We start from the raw sequence: 21,732 nt of genomic DNA, 5'->3' as shown, positions 1-21,732 counted from the left end.
AAACGCTCGCAAAAGAAGTGAAAGAGGTAAAACCACTTTAGTTCGCGGCCACCGCCGAATCCTAGACTTAACTATTATCCGGCGGGGTAAACGGTTATCCGTATAAACCGATATGAATAAATGAAAAGAAAAGTAAAGCCATACGAGGGTGCACCGCCATATTTAGGCTTGTGGCCTAAACACTTCCCATCATTGTTTATTCGAAATTTGCCAAGGCTCCTTTTTTGCAAAACATTTTTAAATTTTAACTTTTCTCAACAAATAGTTTTACTTATACAATGCAAAGTCTATATACAAATTTGGGCCTAATTTCGATATTAGCTGATCGAGGATAGGGTACGTCATTCTCAGTATTTCTGCGTTAAATGTCTTTCTGCCCTTAACCCCTTTTTCATGAGTGGCCTTTGTCCGCGCTTCAAAAAGATAACCCCTAGCTGATCCAACACCGGCTACGCTGTCCATAATATCGATATAAACGAATCAACTCACACGACTCCAGCGCTGTTTATGCCCGAAATTAATAAAGTTATAACTTTTGATGTAAGGATATATGTACCAAATTAAAGCTAATAATATAATCTATAATAATGCAAATGTATGTATTCTGCGCTTATAACATATTCCCTACTAGAGTCCAAATATTATTTGGTAAGTGTCTTGAAATGGTAAATTTTCGATCATTGTGCAAATTTTCAAGTTATAGAGCAAAAAAAATTTGCACCACCACTAAAATTTTTTGTTAGCCAAAAACCAATTTCACTATCACGAAATTTATCATGATAGTACAAAAATGCCCAACACTGAAGTGAAATATCTCAGCCGAATTTCAATGGATTTATTGTATATGCACATTTTTGCACACAAAATTTCTTGCGGCTTCGTAATAAATACTCCTACATTAACTCAAAATGCAAAATGTTAGAAAAATGTATGTTTTCTGTGAAATTGTAACTCTGGGAAATGATATTAAAAGCTTTTTATTATACTAACTAAATGCACATTAAAATAATAAAGAATAAAGGAAAGTGCAATACCTTCAGTAAAGCCGGCGAGTTTTTAGAAGATGACGAAATGTTGGTTTATTGTGTTTTAAGAAGAAAGGCAGTCTGTTCCTGGTCCCTGGGTTATAATTTCCAGGAAAACATGAACCTTTCAATGATTTTTCATTTGAGTTGGCCCGAATATTATATACATATAAGAAAGGGTATTTATTAAAAGACACACGCAACTTTGTGTGTAAAAATGTAAACACATTGAAATTCACCTGAGATCACTTCAAGGGCCTCAGCCGGTTAGGAGGCTTAGAATATACCCGTGGTAGGTATGCCTGTCGTAAGGGGCGACTAAAACAGCAAATTGATTCAAGGGGTGGTGTAGAACAACCCTCTCAAGGGGCCTTTTTTCCTTTGTCTCTGCACGCTAACTGAGCTTCGAGGAATGTATTATTTTAACTTTGTGATTACAATCTTATGTTACTGTATGATAACTTTTTACAATATTGGTATGTATGTATCCTTATTAGTTATAAATAGTATTAAAATAATACTGCTTGCGAATGGATACAAGCAAAAATATATTACAATTTAAAATTTAATAGCAAGCATTGAAAATTTATCAAATAACAATCTATGCGTTAAAAGTTTTTAGAGTACTAATAATAGTATAAACGAATTTATTAAGTGATTTTATTAGTTGCTTGTGTCTAACGACTTCCATAATGTTGTATGGTCGTACACCGAGCTCATCACATAGTATTGCATGAGGTTTTCGGGCTCGTTCATAGGCTGGACAGTCAATCAAAAGATGATTGATTGTTTGTGATGTTGTCGAGTCACATGGACATGTATCTTCTTCGATGATTTTAAAACGTTTTAAATATGCCTTCCAATAGCTGTGACCTGTTAGGATTTGTGTTTCTCTACCTCCTACAACCACAGTAACAGACAGTTTGGCAACAATTGTGGCTGCCAGCAACCAAACGTCACTGACCGATTCGAACAACAACGCTAGGCCAACCAGCGCATTAACTGCCCTTTCTCTTACAGTAGCTCCATCTTCTAGTGTGCTACCTGCTACTACTACGCGGGTGACTGCTGTGACACCTCGTAGGGCCATATTTGTGTCACGGCTACATGCATCTCTAACGGAATATGACGTTGCTAATTATGTTTGCTCTAAGCTTGGTGTCGCGCCCACCAGTAACATCAATATTTATAAATTTAGCTTTAAGTATGAGAGAGACATTTCCTCGTTTAAAATATCTGTTTCTGATGCATTCTTCGACAAGGTGCTTGATCCTTCTTTTTGGCCTGTACATATGGTGGTACACTTATTTACCAGGAAGCCGAGGGCTGAACCTGTTATAGCGGTTAATCCAAATCCAAAAATTAATATAATTTCAATTCTGAGGTATTTTCAAATAAATATGCTGTTTATCGGTGTGACCGCATTTCTGGATCGGGAGGTGTCCTTATTGCTGTTCATTCTAACCTCTCATATGAGTTGATTTTCCTGGACAATATCTCTCATATCGAATTCATAGCAGTTAGGCTTTCATTCGGTACCTATAGCGTAATTGCTTGCTGTTCGTACATTCCACCTTGTTCGGATATGGATGTTTATGCTAGTCATAGCTCGGTCATCTGCGATTTGCGTTCGCAGTTAGGTGATAATGATCGACTGTGATAATGATCGACTTTTGTTGTTGGTGATTTTAACTTTCCAACAGTTAGTTGCCTTAATATGAGTGATTCAAACTTTTTAAATCCCACTGTTCAACACGATTTTCTCAAATGCCTGTTAGACTCATCTCTTCTCCATATTAACAACGTTCCAAATAGTAGAAACAAAATGCTGGATTTAGTATTTGTGGAAGGCTCGGTGGGTACTGCCCGTACTCAAATTCCACTTTTATCCTTTCCAGAAGACCCTCTGCACCCTACGCTTGAGATATCACTTGATATCAGTCTACCCCGCAGGATTCAAGTACAGGATCGACCCCCTTCTAGATGTTTCTACAAAGCGAATTTCATTATGCTTAATGATCTCTTGGCTTCCCATGATTGTTTGGATCTCTATGCATGCAATGATGTCGATTCGGCAATCTCCAAAATTTACAGTACACTTGACGGCTTCATTGATACCTGTATTCCTACTCGCTATACCCTGTGTTCGAATAAGCCGCCTTGGTTTTCAAAGCAATAACATCAAATCTAGGCTTTATAAGAGATTCAAGAAAACTGGAACATCTGCAAACTTCTCTAAATATCTAATAGCTCGTTCTAACTTTCACCGTCTTAATCAGCTTTGTTATAAAGATTACTTCATAAACGACTTGCCACAGATAATATTACATTCCCATATTATAATGTGTGCGGATGATGTAAAAATTTGCTATACTTACTCTCCTACCGATTTGAGTTCCTTGGATCTTCTTCAGGCCGACTTTGACTCATTCCATTGTTGCTGCATAACTAACTTACTATCTTTAAATTGCTCTAAATGTAAGCATATGACTTTTCACCTAATGAAACCAAATGTGGCCTTAACTGGGAGTCAAGTCTCCAGCTTCCACCATACAGAAATAGACTTCTTCTTATTAGCTTACCAACTCTGGAAACCGGAGAATATTACTGGTTGTTCATCCATAAGCTCATTATTGGGGAAATTGACCTTCTCAGCCGATTGTTTTTTACAGTTTCTCCTAGAGTTTCCAGACACTACGTTCCTTTTTATTTACCCCTTTTTCGTTGAAACTTTGCTAAAAATAATCCTCTGCACTACAATGACTTGTATAGCTGTATCAGTCTTGAATGTACTTTTGCCACTATACGTAATGCAATAGTCGCCTATCTAAACCAAGAGATACAAGCTAATTAATTTTTTAACATGCTGGAATTATTATTTCTTCCGTAGAAAACAGGCACAATATCGTATAAGGATATTGGATATTGAATACATCGGTACTTCAACCAGTTCGCGCGTTCCCCCTACTGGGCATCCGGCTCCTTTATGAGCACGTCGCGTCAGCCCCCTTATGGGCACAGAGCTCCTTTCTAAGCACCTCGCGTAAGCTCCCTTCTGAGCTCCTCACGATGACCCGCCACTGGGGGCACTTATATAAATCCTTAAATAACATTACTTTCTGTATATTATCATAGAAATTGTAATGTGTATAATTATATACAATTTACTTTAAATTTTTAGCAGTCGACCGCTTTGTATTTGAATCGACTATAATTTTAAATAAATAAAATAAATAAATAAAATAAAATTTCGGAAGATATGCCCAGCATTTGACTATAACTTTCCGCTTCCGCAGGTGATTGAAAGGATACTTTAGTGCCGCTTCCGGTTGGTTCGTTTATAAACTCACTATGCCTCACTCACTGTCTCAGCAATCTTTTGACGTTCATGACGCTTAGCGTAGCTAAATGGACATGAGTAATATGAGGGAGTTGTTGTTAGCGCCGCTGCTTCTTTAGCCGCTTCATCAGCAAGCTCATTGCCCATGATGCCGATATGAGCTTTCACCCATGAGAACTCAAGGGGTTGCCAGCTCAATATATAGCTCCTCCAACCCAATTGCCAAGCTCATCTTCCCGTGGCGAATCGTGTTTCATTAACAATTGAGGCTCTGGTGATCCCGAATTCCTGAGGGATCTAAGGGGTGGGAGGGCGGCAAAGGACTATCAACATCGACAATACGCACCAAGGCCTTCGGGGAGTGTCCTTATCGCTACAACCCACACAGGGATGACAAAGCCGATCTCGCAATCGATTATGATGGAATAAATGTCCCCCCACCCGATGATGATGAATTCAGAATAGCAATAACCAGACTGAAAAACAACAAGGCCGCGGGCGCTGATGGACTGCCTGTGGAGCTATTCAAGTACGGCGGCGAGGAGTTGGTAAGGCGCATGCATCAGCTTCTTCGCAAAATATGGTCGGACGAGGGGATTCCCGACGATTGGAATCTATGTGTTCTTTCCCAGTGCACAAAAAAGGGGATATTGCAAACTGCGCCAACTATCGTGGAATCAGCCTTCTTAATATCGCATATACGGTCCTGCCAAGTGTAAAGTGCGAACGATTGAAGCCCACCGTGAATCGGCTGATTGGACCTTATCAGTGCGGCGTCAGACTTGGTAAATCTACCATCGACCAGATTTTCACAATGCGCCAAATCTTGAAAAAAAAAAAAACCGCGAAAAAAGAATCGACACACATCACAGCTTCGTCGATTTTAAAGCCGCCTTCGACAGCACGAAAAGGAGTTGCCTATATGCCATTATGTCTGAATTTGGTTTCCCCGCAAAACTATACAGCTGTGCAAAATGACGTTGAGCAACACCATCAGCTCAGTCAGAATTCGGAAGAACCTCTCCGAACCGTTCGAAACTAAATGAGGTTTGATACAGGACGACTCCTTATCGTGCGATTTCTTTAATTTGATGCTGGAGGAAATTATACTAGCTGCAGAACTTAACTGCTGTGGAACAATATTCTATAAAAGCGTGCAATTACTGCCATATGCTAATTACATTGATATCATCGGCCTAAAGGACAAAACGAAGTACTTGCTGTCATCGAGCAAAGAGTCAGCGTATATGCGCCTTGGCAACCATGCTACTGTTGGCAGCCATAATTTCGAAATAGTAAAATACTTCGTTTATTTGGGAATCAGCATTAGCAATAACAACAACATAAGCTCTGAAATCCAGCGAAGAATCACTCTTGCCCAAAAATGCTACTCAAGAATAGGTCGGAAATTGAAAAGTAAAGTCCTCTCTCGGCAAACGAAAATCATACTCTACAAGTAACCTATCGTACCCGTCCCACTCTGCGGTTAAGAAGCATGGACCATGACAACATCAGATGAAGGGGTTCTGGGAGTGTTCGAGAGGAAAGTTCTTCGAAAGATTTAGGGACCTCTACTCGTTGGCGACGGCGAGTACCGAAGAAGATTTAATGATGAGCTATACGAGCTTTGCGCAGACATCAACATGGTCCATCGAATTAAAACGCAGCGGCTGCGCTTTCTAGGCCATGTTATGCGAATGAAAGATGGCGCTCCGGCCCAGAAAGTGTTTCTGTCGGAACTCGCCGTGGAAGCAGACGAAGAGGGCTGCCGCCACTCCGCTGGAACGACCAGGTGGAAAACTTTTTAAACTCCCTTGGTGTGACAAATTGGCCCCAGCTGGTAGAGAGCAGAAGCAACTGGCGCGCCTTGTTTGACGGCCATAAGTAAGTAAGACTTCCGCATAATTCCCGCGTTCATATATACGTGGAGTGACAGGTAGAACACATTGAGTGCAGGTTTTGCAAAATCCCCGATTTTTACGTAAAACTAATTATTTATCATAGACCTCGCACACATTTAAACAGTAAGCTGTAATGGGACTGAGATAATCAATATCTATAAAAATATAGGTTTTGTGTGTGCCAGCTCGAGGTCAATATATTTATTAATAAAAATACTAGTTTATTTTTATTTTTAATACCACTATATTTCGGTTATGCGTCGGTAACCGTCTTCAAAAACCAGCTGGCTCGATTAGAGTGATTTTGAGTTTAACGTTTCTTACTCTATTTGGTATCTTAAATTTGTTTGTAATATAATAATATACTTTAAGGATGCATTAGCTCATTCACAAGTATTTCTATATGGAAAATATTTAAAGGCTTTGGGAAAGTTCTTATATGTATGTGGATTATTTATATGAAAGGCTCAACCCCAAAATAAATTCATACAAGTAAAGGAAAAATAAACATACACATAAACATTTATATCCGTTATAAATATGCAAGTGATATTCTAAAGCAATATATGGTAAAAGTACAGAATTTGTCACAAAAAGGGAACTTATAGAAAATTTTGTGTTTATACCAACGATATATGTATTTCTTTGTTAATGCAAAGAAAAACTTTGCAGGCTATTCCACTTCAAAAGGTCAAACTATTGTCGTTTTAAGTCGAAATATCTCCAAAACTAGTATGCAGATTTACAAATGTTTACAACCATAAACTAGCTTATGAAAACACCTTTCAATTGATGTGCGTATATATGTATATAACCTTCCCATCATTGTTTATTCGAAATTTGCCAAAGCTCCTTTTTTGCAAAACGTTTATAAATTTTAACTTTTCTCAACAAATAGCTTTACCAATATAATGCAAAAGTAGTCTTAGCTTCTCCCAAATAAATTAAGCTAATCGAGGACAGAGTACGTCATTTTCAGTATTTCTGCGTTAAATGTCTTTCTGGCCTTAACCCCTTTTTCATGAGTGGCCTTTTTCTGCGCTTAAAAAGATAACTCCTAGCCGATCCAACACCGGTGACGCTATCCACAATATCGATATAAACGAATCAATTCACACGACTCCGTCGCTGTTTATCGCCCGAAATTAATAAATTTATAACTTTTGATGTAAGGATATATGTACCAAAATTAAAGCTAATAATATAATCTATAATAATGCAAATGTATGTATTCTGCGCTTATAACTAAAATATTCCCTACTAGAGTTCCAATATTATTTGGTAAAGGTCATGAAATGGTAAATTTTCGATCATTGTGCACATTTTCAAGTTATAGAGCAAAAAATTTGCACCACCACTAAATTTTATTGTTAGTGAAAAACAAATTTCACTATCACTAAATTTATGATGATAGTGCAAAAATGCCCAACAGTGAAGTGAAATATCTCAGCCGAATTTCAATGGATTTTTTGCATCTGCACATTTTTGCACACAAAATTCCTTGCGGCTCCGTAATAAATACTCGTACAGTAACTCAAAATGCAAAATGTTTGAAATATGTATGTTTTCTGGGAAATTGTAACTCTGGGAAATGATACTAAAACTTTTTATTATACTAACTAAATGCACATTAAAATAATAAGGAATAAAGAAAAATGTAATACCTACTTTCAATAAAGCCAGCGAGTTTTGGAGAAGATCACGAAATAAATCGCTCCAAAGTTGGTTTATTGTGTTTTAAGACGACCCAAGGCCCTCGGGGAGTTTCCTTATCGCTACAACAACAACAACAACAACCACTTCTAGACGAATAGTATTTGTTCTGTAACGAAAGATTACAAAAGCTAATTAAATTAAAAAAAAAAGTAAAATTCTGTGGCTTCCAAGCATAATCGAAAAGGTCACTTACAGCTATTATCCAGAAAGCCAGCCTTAAAGTGTTTGAAAGGTTGGTCAAAAGTAGCAAACTTTAATGCCTTTTTCTTTTATAATAACATTATTTGCGTTGCAAAACTTCAAATATTAACAACTTTTATTTTTTGTTTGGTTGAGGAATGTCCATATTAAGAAATTAGTGTTGGATATTACAGTGTGAACTGACATTTTGACATGAAGAGATATTGAATCGTAGAGGAAAACAATAAAACCTTAACTAATCTTTGAAACTCAGATCTTGTTGGAATCAGAATTGACGATGGATTATCTTCAATAATATTTTGTATATACTCTTTACCAAAATAATCATGACATGAAATTTTTGTTCGTAGACCAAATAGAAATAAAGTTATATGTAAGCCAATATATGAATCAACTTATGAAAAGGAGGCTTTTGACTCCAGATTTTGAGGGCCTATTGGAAGTTTTCAGTATGTAGGGTTTATGTGCTTGACTATACCTACAAATTGAAGGCCAATAGTATGTTTTCACTGTCATGCAGTGGATTTGATATTGCGTGATGATGCACTAAGTGTAGTTTGCTAAAAAAAAACAATCGGAGAATTTTCGTAAAATTTCTTTGCTTTCCCACAAAACATGAATTCGCAAAAAAATCTGAGGTAGTAGGACTTAAAATTAAAACTAGTAAGGAAAGCTAAATTCTTGTGTAATCCAACATTACATATTACAGTTTCCAAAATTTTAAATTACCTTCTTTTAAAAGTGGGCGGTGCCACACCCATTGTCCAAAATTTCACTAATTTTCTATCCTTCGTCATAAGGCCAACCTACCAAGTTTCATCGCTTTATCCGTCTTTGGTAATGAATTATGGCACTTTTTCGGTTTTTCATTTTCGATATCGAAAAAGTGGGCGTGGTTATAGTCCGAGTTCATTCATTTTAAATAGCGATCTGAGATGAGTACCCAGGAACTTACGTACCGAATTTCACTAAGAAATTTACTTAAGTTATCGTGTTCACGGACAGACGGAAGGACGGACATGGATGAATTTCTTTTCTCGCCCAGATGATTTTGATATATAGAAGTCTATATCTATCTCGATTAGTTTATGCCGTTACGGGGTACCGTTATGCGAACAAAATTAATATACTCTGTGAGCTCTGCTCAGCTGAGTATAACAAACTTCAGACATCCCGTGAATGCTTTCATATATGACTCGTAAAGCATGTAAGTAAAAGTTGTAGGGTAATTCGTTTACAAAAATTTTGTATATTTAACAAACATTTCAGACGTAAATTCATGCGTACACAGAAAACAACAATGAATGGAAAAAGCAATAAACTGCGTTCCTTCATGTTTTATATTTTGTTTCATAAATATTATATAATTTTTATACTCAGCGTGCGTTGCACACACAGTATATTAACTTTGGTAACATAACGGCACAAATTAATTGAGATAAATATAGACTCGGGATGAAAACAAGAATTGATTTAGCCATGTCCGTCCGCCTGTCTGAAATCATGATAACTTGAGTAAATTTTGAGATATCTTATTGAAATTTGGTATTTGGGTTCCTTGGCACTCATCTCCCATCGCTGTTTAAAACGCGTGAAATCGGATTATAACCACGCCCACTTTTTATTTTGAAAACACACAAAAAACTTGATTTTATATTAAAAATGCTGAAAATGGGCGTGGCACCGCCCACTTGTATTAAAATCAATTTTACAATTATTATTAATTATCTATATACTAATACGCTAACAAAATTTCCATACAATCAATTGGCAGGCTATTTCGAACAGTTAGCGTACGTAAAATCATATAAAAGTTATATCAATCGATTCGTATGGATCAGCCGCAGTGCATAGGCCTATTTTTGTTAACAAATATTACTCTATTTGTTTATAATTAATAGAAGAAGTTTTTTTGTAAATTCGAAAATCTGTGCAAATATCGAAATTGCCATCTGTAGAACCCATTATGTTCACAAAGCCCGCTTAATTCGAAATTCCAAAGCTGCATTGTCGCGTTGCTCAAATGTTTCATATACATTTGTATGTACATATTCGTATGCGCCAAACGGTGAGAGAACTACTGCCTCACTCATTTTCAGTTTAAATAAAATATAGTTTCCCATTGTTGCCACTTACCTATATTGGTCTGCACCAAAATCCTTAAAAAATTGTTCTAAAATAATTGTTAGCGCACAAAGATACTTTAAAGAGAAGTAATAACTTAACCGGCCTATTTTTTTGAACAAATTTTACTTACAAGTAAGTGCATAGGTCTTTATTTAACAGATTCTTTGTTTTCTATTTTAGGTGCTTTCAAAAAAATATGAAATCACAAATGATGAGTTAACTTTCGTTGAATCTAACTAAATTTATTTATTTATAACAACTAATTGCAAATTTTACCCAAAATGTTTTTTGCATATCCAGATTTTATGCTCATTTTAGGTATAGCACGTCTTATACTGAACAAAAAATAAATAAATTTGCTACAAAGATATTACATTAAAATGTGTATATTGTCTTTTATGCTAATTTATTTTGATATTTCTTATTTCATTTTATTATATTATCTTTTATTTCCACTTAGTTTATTATTATTTAAATGCATGTTGATTGCATCGGAAAATTTCACGTTGTATATTAAACAAAAAAAAAAAGACCCAAAAACGTTTTTGATTTTAGGTTAAAACGGCAACCGGCATCATGGCGGCCCTATTGCATAGGCAGTATATTACCCACTATCTATATATTAATAGGCTAACAAAATTTCCATACAATCAATTGACAGGCGGTTTCGCATAGTTAGCATACGTAAAATCATATAAAAGTTATATGAATCGATTCGTATGGATCAGCCGCTGTGCATAGGACTATTTTTGTTAACAAATATTACTCTATTTGTATATAATTAATAGAAAAAGTTTTTTGTAAATCCAACAATCTCTCCAAATATCGATATTTACTTTCTTGCACAAAAGCGCGCCATCTGTGGACCAGTTATGTAAGTGCTCTACACAACCTACATAAGCGCACGCGCTAGACGGTGAAAGATTTAAACGTGGTTTCCCATTGTTGCCACTTAGCTGTAATAGCCTCTACCAAAACACAAAAAAATTTTTTCAAAAGAATTTGTAGCGTACCAAAAAATCTTAAATAGAATGTGTGGCAAATTTCACTTACCGTAAATACATAGGTCTTTATTTAACAGATTGTTTGTTTTTTATTTTAGTTGTTTTCAAAAAAACATGAAATCACAAATAATGAGTTAACTTTTGTTGAAGCTAACTAAATTTATTTATAACAATTAATGGAAAATTTTCCCGAAAATGTTTTTGCATTTGCAGATTTAATCCTCATTTTAGATAAAGTACGTCTTATACTGAACAAAAAAAAAAGGTAGAAAAATATAACATTACATTTTTTATATTGTCTTTTATGCTAATTTATTTTATTTCTTATTTTATTTTATTATATATTTTTTTATTTCAACTTAGTTTATTATCATTTAAATGCAACTTGACTGAATCGGAAAATTTCACGTTGTATATTAGGCTAACTTTGTTGGATTATATATCCATTATTCGGAACCCTAATTTGTTTATGTCGCTTAAAGTAATGTAATTAATTTCATTTTAGTAAATATGTTTGCGTGAATAATTTCAATGTTGTTGTTTGTTTTTCTTTTCTTTCTAATTTATTCTGCTTGGTTATATCTTAGTATTACATCGTTCACAGACGTTATTTTATGGTAGATATGGTCATATATATTTATGAAATGGAGTGTTTACAAATTTAATACAAATTAATTACGTACATAAATCTCAATGGGAATCCCAACATTAAATATCGGAACATTAGAATCTTCATATTTCCACAATGATAACATTAAAACCCGGAAAAAAGTCTAATTTCACTTATTGCGTTTTTATATGGAACTGTTTATTCACTTCACTTAATTTTTTCGCACTTTAAGTACTTTATTTTTTTTTCTTTCATTAAAAAATTTTTTAGTGAACTCTGCCTTCTTTCTCACTACATAATTTTTTTATATTTTATTTTTTTTTATTTTTATGGAAGTATCCTCTATTCTACTCGAAATTTTCGTTTTGTGTCACACTTACATATTACATATGTATTTATACAAAATTAAACTCGGTAAAGCGCCAATTGCATACCTAACGGGTGGCGTGAAATAGGCTAAATTCCTTTAGCACATTTCTTCGTTTTTAACTAAAAGTTCGCGTTTTTTCAATTATGACACTATCGAAGTAAATGGGCGATATATGTATATGGGTGATATAGGCCTACTTGGGAACCGAGCACCCATAACTATCTTCGGTAGCGCGCAAACGGGGACCTTCCGGGTGGTGTTGAAAAAGCTATTATTCAATTCAATTTCAAGTAATATCACAATAATTATATATCAGTTTCATTTGATTTTACATAATTTTTATATTTTTGTTTAAGGAGCTCCATACCAAAACGTTATAATTACATTTGAAAAGTTTCTAGAAAATTTAAGAAAATACAATCAAGAAGTACAAAGCCTTTGATCAAGTTCAAAATTTTAATGAAAAATTTAAGTAAGTTAGACCAGTTTGCTATATTTCCAACACTTGATGCATAGACTGAGTTGAAAAAATACAAGTTGGTCGAATTTCGACCACAGGCGATACTAGTAAATCTTAAACCATTAAACCTATCATAACAAAAGTCGGCAGAGACTTTGCCTTTACTATAAGGAAAGCTTTGAAGAAAAATTAACGAAATCGGCTATAGAAAATTTTGAAAATGGGCTTTCTTGACTAAGCAATGTTCTATGTTTCAACAGCCATAACTAAAAAAAAAAAACAAGTAAATGTGTCTAAGTTCGGGTGTAACCGAACATTGTATATTCAGCGTGAACTTCAATTGTACATTTCATTTCAGATAAATTACTTTTACTCTACATAACACATGGCACCGTCCGTTTAAACAAAAAATGTCTCCCCATTTCCTCTTACAATAAAACTTGGTAAGTGAAATATAATTGATTCAAACCTATTTTTGTTATAGCTTATTATTATAGTCTACGACCCTTTTAAACTTGTTTTATATCTAAGATGCCATGGTCTTTAACCGATCCCGTCCATTTTCACCAGGAATATTTTCTGTTATAAGGAAAATTTGTATACCCAATTTTATTACGATCCGTTAATTTTTCTTCGAGTTATGGCTCCCGGAACATAGAAAATTGCTTAGTCAAAAATTTTAGGGTTTTTCAATTTAAAGTTATAATCCAATTTAGAAAGTAAAATTCTATTGATACAAAGCTTTTTTCGCTAAGATGTAGCTTATTATTTTCGTCTACGGCCCTTTTAAAAATCTTTTATATAAAAGCGGGCGTGGTCTTTAACCGATCTCGTCTATTTTTTCCATATATTTCCTGCTAAAGGGAAAATTTATGTACCCAATTTTATTACGATCTGTTAATTTTTTCCAGTTATGGCTCTCGAAACAGAAAATTGCTTAATCATAAAAGGGGCGGTGCCACGCCCATTTTTAAAATTTGAAGGTTTTCCTATTTATTGTTATAAATCCACTTGGGAAATGAAATACCATTGATATAAAGCTCTTTTTCCAAAGATATAGCTTATTTTATTCGTCCACGACCCTTTTAAAAATCTTTTATATAAAAATGGGCGTGTTCCGTAACCGATTTCGTTAATTTTTCTTCAAAGCATTCCTTATAGTAAAGGCAACCTCTCTGCTGAATTTTGTTACGATAGGTTTAACGATTTTTGATTTATGATTAATAATATTTGTAAAATTGATATTATAACAAGTGGGTGGTGCCACGCCCGTTTTAAAAATTTTTCTCAAACTTTTATCGAGAGTTTAAATGTGAGTACACACGTCAAATTTCAACATTCTATTATTTACTAAATAATCAGGTTTTTTGTGTTTTAAAAAATATTATATATATAAAAAGTGGACGTGGTTATCATCCTATTTCTCTCATTTTCAACACCAATCTATTCTGGGTCCAGATAAGCTCGTGTACCAAATTTGGTAAAGATTTCTCAATATTTACTCAAGTTATCATGTTAACCAGACGGACGGACGAAAGAAGGGACATGGCTCAATCAATTTTTTTCGATACTGATGATTTTGATATATGGAAGACTATATCTATCTCGATTCCTTTATACCTGTAAAACCAACCGTTATCCAATCAAAGTTAATATACGCCGTGTGCAAAGCACGCTGAGTATAATAAACGGATTGTAATAAGATTGGGTACACATATTTTCCTTATAGCAGTAAATATTTCTAGAAAAAATGGACGAGTTAAGGTCCCCGCCCACATTTATATAAAATATTTTTAAAACGGTCGTAGATGATTAAAATAAGCAACGCCTTTGCGAAAAAGTGCTTAATATCAAGGTATTTTACTTTCTAAATGGAATATTAACAAAAAGTTAGAAAATGTTTAAATTTTTGAAAATGGCCGTTGCACTGTCTCTTTTTGACTAAGAAATTTTCTATGTTTCGAGGGGCATAACCCGAACAAAGATTAACATATACTTTCTTTATAGGAAATAGTTCTATTAAAAATGGACTGGGTCGGCTAAAGGGCTACCCCCACTTTTATATAAAAATAAAAATAAATGTAAGGCGCGATAACCCCCGACGAGATTTTGGGCCGAGCTTCTCTTCCAATATGCGTCGTGCTCCTTTTTTCTAATTTTTCCTTCAAATTGGCGGGACGGGACCTACCTATTTTAAGCCGACTCCGAACGGCATCTGCAAGGCAGATGAGTTTTGACTGAGATCTTTTCATGGCAGGAATACACTCGGAGTGCTAGCCAAACAATGCCGAGGGACGACTTCGCTTAGACAACTTTACTGCTAATTGCAAAATATTGTTGGCTAAAATTTCGGTGTTGTTTTGCCCGGGGTGTGAACCCATGATCTTCGGTGTGGTAGGCGGAGCACGCTATCATCACACCACGGCGGCCGCCACTTTTATATGAAATATGTGTAAAAGGGTCTTCGACTAGAATAACAAGCTATATATTAGCGAAAATTAGTTTTGTATCAATGATATTTCACCCAGTTTAATTGTAAGAGAAAAATGGGAGACAATTTTTTATTTAATGGGAGTGCCACGCCCCTATTTCGATCAAGTACTACACAACATTTCTAGAGTCTCAAAAAAATAAATCCCTCGTAATAAAATTCGATGCACAAATTAGGCTTATAACAGGAAATATTTCTAGTAAAAATGGCCTAGAACAAATTTAAACATTTTAAGTGTATTATTTACTAAATAATTAGGTCTTTTGCGTTTTCCAAAATGTTTTATACATGAAAAGTGGGCGTGGTTATCAATGGATTTCGCTGATTTTAAATAGCGATAGGAAATGAGTGCCAAGGAACCCATATTAAATTTCAATAAGATATCTCAATATTTACTCAAGTTATCGTGATCACAGCCAGACGGACGGGCAGACGGACGGATATGGCTCAATCAATTCGTTTTTACATCCTGAGCATTCTGATATATGGAAATCTATATTTATCTCGACTCAACCCGAACTTAGATTCCCTTACTTTTTTGGGAATAGTTTTTGTTTAAAATATGCCTCGGTGGGATAAGAAAAGTAATTTATCTGAAAAAAATGTACAAGTAAAGCTCACGCTGAATATATAATATTCGGTTTCCCCCGAACTTAGACACGCTTTCTTGTTATGCCTGCCTTTTGCCATTTGGCAAATTGATATAAGTTTATACTATTATTTAACATCGTACGTTCATTTATTTAATAATTTGGTAAAAATTCAAGCAACGTGACGGACAAAAAGGGTAACAAACGCATTAAGCCACTTCATGCCTTAAGTGTTGTAAGCTTATCGCAATTGCCTTCTTTGCATATTTTATTCTTTGCACAGTACAGACTTCGTATATTATCATGTGTCAAAGGTATGTCTTTTATTGTTTGAAGGTTTCAAAGAAACTGCTATTTTGCTTTGTTCTATTTATAGAAATACAAAAAATTAACCAGCGTTATCTATTTGTATGAATTAAGCTGGAATTTCCCTCATTAATCCTAAATATATGAAAACATTTATTTGAAGCAATTTTTAATTTTTATTTTATTGAATAATTTGGGAAAAATTTAAACAACGTGACAAGGCGACAGCTGTTTCGATTATACCTTGCAAATCTCTTCAAAGCCTTTTCCGCCGGGAGAGGGATTTGGCCCGCATGGTTGAAGGCGATGGTTGAAGGGTTACAAACGAATTTGTATGTATGTATACGTCTTAAAATAAATATCCTTAAACACAAAAATTAAATTAAGTCATATATAAAATTTTTAAGAAATTAACAATACCTCCTATTCGCATATGTTTTACTCTTGTTTCCCATATAAAATTTGGCTCTGTACATATGTCTGTATATCAGATCTGCTGAATTGTTGTCAAGCAGTTTAATAATCTTTTTAAGTTTTAAAAGAGAAAGCTAGTGATAGTTAATAAAAATTGGTGATTTCAAAAATATAGATTATTTAGTTCTTATTACTAATCACCTTATTACAAGTGTATTTAGTAAAGACACACATCTTAATGTAGCGTTCACAGGAGTTGTATTTCAACAAAGACTACTTAAGATTTTAAGTTATATTGTGAATTGCTTCTATGTTAAGTTATATGAACTAGAGTTAGCCCAGGGGCTAAAATTCAACCACTTTCTTTTCTTTTCTTTTCTTTTCTTTTCTTTTCTTTCCTTTTCTTTCCTTTTCTTTTATTTTCTTTTCCTTTCCTTTCCTTTCCTTTCCTTTCCTTTTCCTTTTCGCCCAGTGGCTAAAATTCAACCACTTTCTTTTCTTTTATTTTCTTTTCTTTTCTATTCTTTTCTTTACTTTTCTTTTCTTTTATTTTCTTTTTTCTTTTCTTTTATTTTCTTTTCCTTTGCTTTCCTTTCCTTTCCTTTCCTTTCCTATCCTTCCTTACCTCTCCTTTCATTTCCTTTCCTTTCCTTACCTTACCTTTCTTTCTGCCTGACCTTCTCTTCCTTTCCTTTTTTTAATCTCCTCTTCTTCCTCTTTCTCTTTCTTTTTTGATCTTTTCGTTTCTTTTCTTTTCTTTTCATCTATTTTATTTTATTTTATTTTCTTTTTACTTTTCTTTCCGTTCATTTTTTTTCATATCCTTTGCATTCGCTTCTTTTCCTTGCTTTCTTTTTTTGCATTTCCTTTCCTTTACTTTCTTTATTTTACTTTTTTATTTTATTTAGTTTATTTCCTTTCTTTCTGCTATTTATTTGACTTTTTTTAAATGTATCTTATTATATTATTTTATCTAATTAAATTTATTTTTTGAATTTTACTTTTTTAGTTTTAAAGTAAAAGTATCACCCGTTGCGTGCGGACGTGTTTTTGATCTCTCCGTGTATCTAACTATTTTGCAATGCTTAAGTGTATAAGCTGTCATATAGAATACGGGAGAGACGAATTTATCACATGTGGTATCTTTGGTCATAAAGTACATTTAAAATGTGCTAAATTAAATAATTTTACAGGAAATATTTTAAAATCAAACACGAGTCTAATGTTTAAATGTGACAATTGCGTGAATAGCACAATATCAACATGCCTCTCAGAGTTTAATAAAGTATACTCATCATTGGCAGAAATCCAACAAATATTTGTTAGTGCCAATAACAATCATATTTCTATGGCAAAAATAATTTGTGACAACAACAGCAATGCAATGAAGACGCATCCTCGCGGTAAGTTCGTTGGCTCGCCTACCAACTGCATTTCGCCTAACATGCGAAATTCTAACAAGTGTACGAAAACTACACAACCAACACAAGGTGCTGCTGCTGGCGTCGCTGCTTCCAATAAATCAAATGGTTATGCTGCTGACACTACAGGGTTATCATCGTGTTTATCTTCTTCTGTTTCATACACCGAAGCAACAGCTAAATGTTCCTCCTCTGATGCTGAGATTTCGCCTGCTATGTCGGCTTACCGTTTGCCTTCTTATGTTTCGGTTTGTAACAAAGCAAATAACTGCAGTCATCCAGTGAGTTTTACAGCTCCGGCACACGCTAAATTCTCACGGGAATGCTCTGGATAATTGAGAGACTTGAGAAGCAGATGTTGTGAAATTTTCGCACACGTGAAATGTGATAGGCAGATGCCGCCGCTGTTTTTCATTTAACTCATACGGCGAAAAGCTAAGCAGCGACATCTATTTTAGAAAAATTGGGTTTATTAAAGGCAACGTTTCCAAACTAAAAAGAAGTAATTAACAAATTATCTGGCTCACAAATTGAACCAGACGTTTATCTGGATTTATCTGGCTCAAATCGTTACAATATTTAATCTTCTAAAATCACCACATGGACGCCAATCATTCAACTATTTTTTAGGTACAAGATGAAGTGGTGATTCTACTGAAGAATTTGAAGGCCGACAAATTCCTGTTTTAACTAAGAAATCAAACTCGGTTTTCGCAACTTTGTTTTTTACCGGATCTAAGCGCCTGGACTTAGAAAATGGAAGACTAACTTCTGTTACAATTCGATGTACTGTTGTATGTTTAACAGGTTTAGTATAATCTGGCTCTGAAATAAGTGACAGAAACTCTTTTAATAATTTTGTAAATTTATTGTCAACTACAAATAATTTAGGTAATGGAATATCACAAAATTATGATATTGTATTAACTGAGAGTTTAGTTAATGGATCTACTAAACGTTTATGTTTAATGTCTATAAGGAGGCCATATTTACAAAAAAAATCAGCGCCAATTATTGGATTGGCTATATCCGCAATCAAAAATGTAAAGGGAAATTCACGTCTTAAACCTAAATTTACGTTTAAAAGCCTTTTCCCTTAGGTGGGAATTGTTGTGCCATTACTTGCAGTGAGAATTATGTGTGAACGTTTCGTATGAGGAAATTTAGATGCGGGTAATACCGAAATTTCTGCTCCACTATCAATTAAAAATTTTTGTTTATTTTCTCAATCAGAAATAAATAAGCGACGCGTCGAAAAATCTAATTTTCCGTTCTTCGTCGCTGCAACAACCGAAGAATTTAGTTTGTTGAATCTTTGTTTTTGTTATACGAACACGGTTTTGACACTTCCTGGCATTACTTCCAAATTTGTAGTGGAATCTACACAACCAATTTGGATTATTACGCGAGTTAGAACGATGCCTAAAAGAATTTCTAAAATTATTCCTAGAATTAGAATGTGACCTAGATTGATTCCGATACACTTCTTTTTTAATTTCTGCTAATACCAAAGAAAGTTTCTGAAAACTTTCACACATTAAAGAAGTGGTTTTAACTGAATTTTCAACAACCGAATTTTGAACTTTTGTATATGAATTTGTATTTATTGAGAAAACTTCGTTTTTATTCATAACTTCAAAAATGTTATCTGCTAATTTTGTTAACTAATTAATATTGTCACAGCTTGAGCTAGCCAAAATGGCATTTCAATTTTTGGGAAGTTTTCTCAACCAAATTCTTTTTAAAATATTTTCACTTAAATTTAAACCGGCTAAGAAAATTAATGACCGATAAAACTCAGAGGGCTTTCGATCACCCATTTCTGAATCACTTAAAATTTTGTCTAGCTCTGAATTTTCACTAAGTGAATATCTTTCTATCAAAAATTTTTTAAGTTCACTAAACTTGTTCGTGAGCGGAGGATTTTGGATAAAATCTATAATTGTGTGATAGTAACAAATTCTTGTGGAAGTGCTGTTATAATATGTCCGTATTTGGTATTCTCTTGTGTTATATTTGTGGTACTAAATTGTGTTTCAGCATGTATAAACCACACTTCTGGACAACTAGTCCAAAATTGTGGAAGTTTTACTGAAGTTGCTGAAATTTCATCTTGATTATAATTATCATACTGATTTGTAATATTTTGTTGTTAAGTGTCATTTGGTATATTTATAAATGAATCATTTAAATTATTAGAAAGTGTAGATGTTTGTGTATTATGTTATGGTGAACGAAACATTTTGAATTAAATAAAAAGAGAGTTCACTAACAAAACAGTGAAATAAACTAGTAATCCTATAAAAAAGAGTTTACTAAAATAATAATAAGAATATAGTGTAACGAATTTATTGCAATTCTTCTCATTTGCAACCTTCTACTAACGTTCGAATCACTAAACTTTTGAATAAATAACTCCACTATTCAATAATGCAAAATGGCCTTTATTAGACTACTTGAAAGTACACTTATACTTCGCAGCTGATAGCTTGCTTAAATCAAACTGATTGTCGTGCCTCAACTGTTGCCGCCTTTTATATTGTCTGGTTTCCTCGTTGACATATTTCTAGGTGCTTCTATTTCCAAAATTTACTAGTTAGCCATCAGCTATAAATTTCTCAGCTATAACTACAGACGCACGATTTTATAGCTTCTCTCATAGCCCATGCGTGTGTACATGTGAGTGATACTTACACAATTGATTGCATACTTTTGGGAGTATCTCAGATATATGCATGTGTTTGTGCGTCACCCTCCGCTGCTCGTATGGACATATGGGTAGACATAATGATTGATTTATTGATGTGCATACGAGTCACTGCTTAGTATCGGGTTAGAGATGATAGTATCCCTTAGTTTGCTAATATTCGTCACACTGCCCTCCACCTAAGTCTTATCGTCCCGAGCAAACAAATATCTCGATCTAAACGCTGCCAGCCTTTCCAAATGAACCACTTCATTTTGGTTCGTGGTTTGCCAATGGTTTGTATGCGGTTCACTACATCGTTGATCCGTTTTACAACTTTGTATGCGCCTTCCCAATTACACTGCAATTTCGGGGACAAACCTTTTTTCGTTGTGGGTTGTATAACAGCACCAAATCTCCTTCTTGAAACCCTTCCAAAATAATTGCTTTATCGTATCTGGTTTTCATCTTGTCACACAGCTGATTCAAAATTCCTGCCTTGGTCAGAATGTAACTCCATTGGTACACCATACCTTGCAGCCCAATCGTTTGTAACCACTTCTGCTACTCTTTCCGCTTCTTGGTTTGGAATTGGGTATACCTCTGGCCATTTATTGAAATAGTCCATAACCACCAGCACGTACTTGTTTCCGCGGTTGCTAGTAGGGAATGGACCTGCGACATCCATGGCGATCCTTTCAAATGGTGCACCTGAAATATACTGCTTCATCTGGCCATGACTTCGTGTTTTGGGCCCTTTCGCTCTGTTGCAAACCTCGCAGTTGGCAATTCAGTCGGTGACCGACTGACTTCAACCAACCCAATAGAATATCTGCTTAATGTTCTCGAGCGTCTTCGTGATTCCAATATGACCTCCACTTGGACCATTATGCAGCTCGCTGAGCACGTCAGGAATCCTCTTTATCGGGAACAACTATCAGTTTCTTCTTGCATTGACCATCCTCACTCTGCCATACTTGATGCAAGCAACCTGATATCAATTCTAAACTGTTCCACTGTGCCCAATATGACTTCGAAATGGGACTCTCTGCTGACATCTCCTCTCTGTT

The 21,732-nt window shown here is 34.6% G+C and overlaps 1 protein-coding gene across 17 annotated transcripts in view; it reads right to left on the bottom strand.

The window, feature by feature from the left end:
- The window catches only part of rho-5 (rhomboid-5), a 1,371,034-nt gene that overhangs the window by 1,306,087 nt on the left and 43,215 nt on the right, over nucleotides 1-21,732 (bottom strand). For 3 of the 17 annotated variants that reach the window (XM_067758085.1, XM_067758081.1, XM_067758082.1), the window contains one exon: nucleotides 7,935-8,088. The exons of the other annotated variants lie outside the window; for them this stretch is intronic. The gene's annotated coding sequence lies outside the window, so the exon portion shown is untranslated. The remainder of the gene's footprint in view (nucleotides 1-7,934; nucleotides 8,089-21,732) is intronic. 17 annotated transcript variants of the gene reach the window in all.

This window comes from Eurosta solidaginis, chromosome X, assembly GCF_040869045.1.
Source record: "Eurosta solidaginis isolate ZX-2024a chromosome X, ASM4086904v1, whole genome shotgun sequence".
In the NCBI taxonomy this organism is placed as follows: domain Eukaryota; kingdom Metazoa; phylum Arthropoda; class Insecta; order Diptera; family Tephritidae; genus Eurosta; species Eurosta solidaginis.
This window is presented reverse-complemented; position numbering and strand designations above follow the sequence as displayed.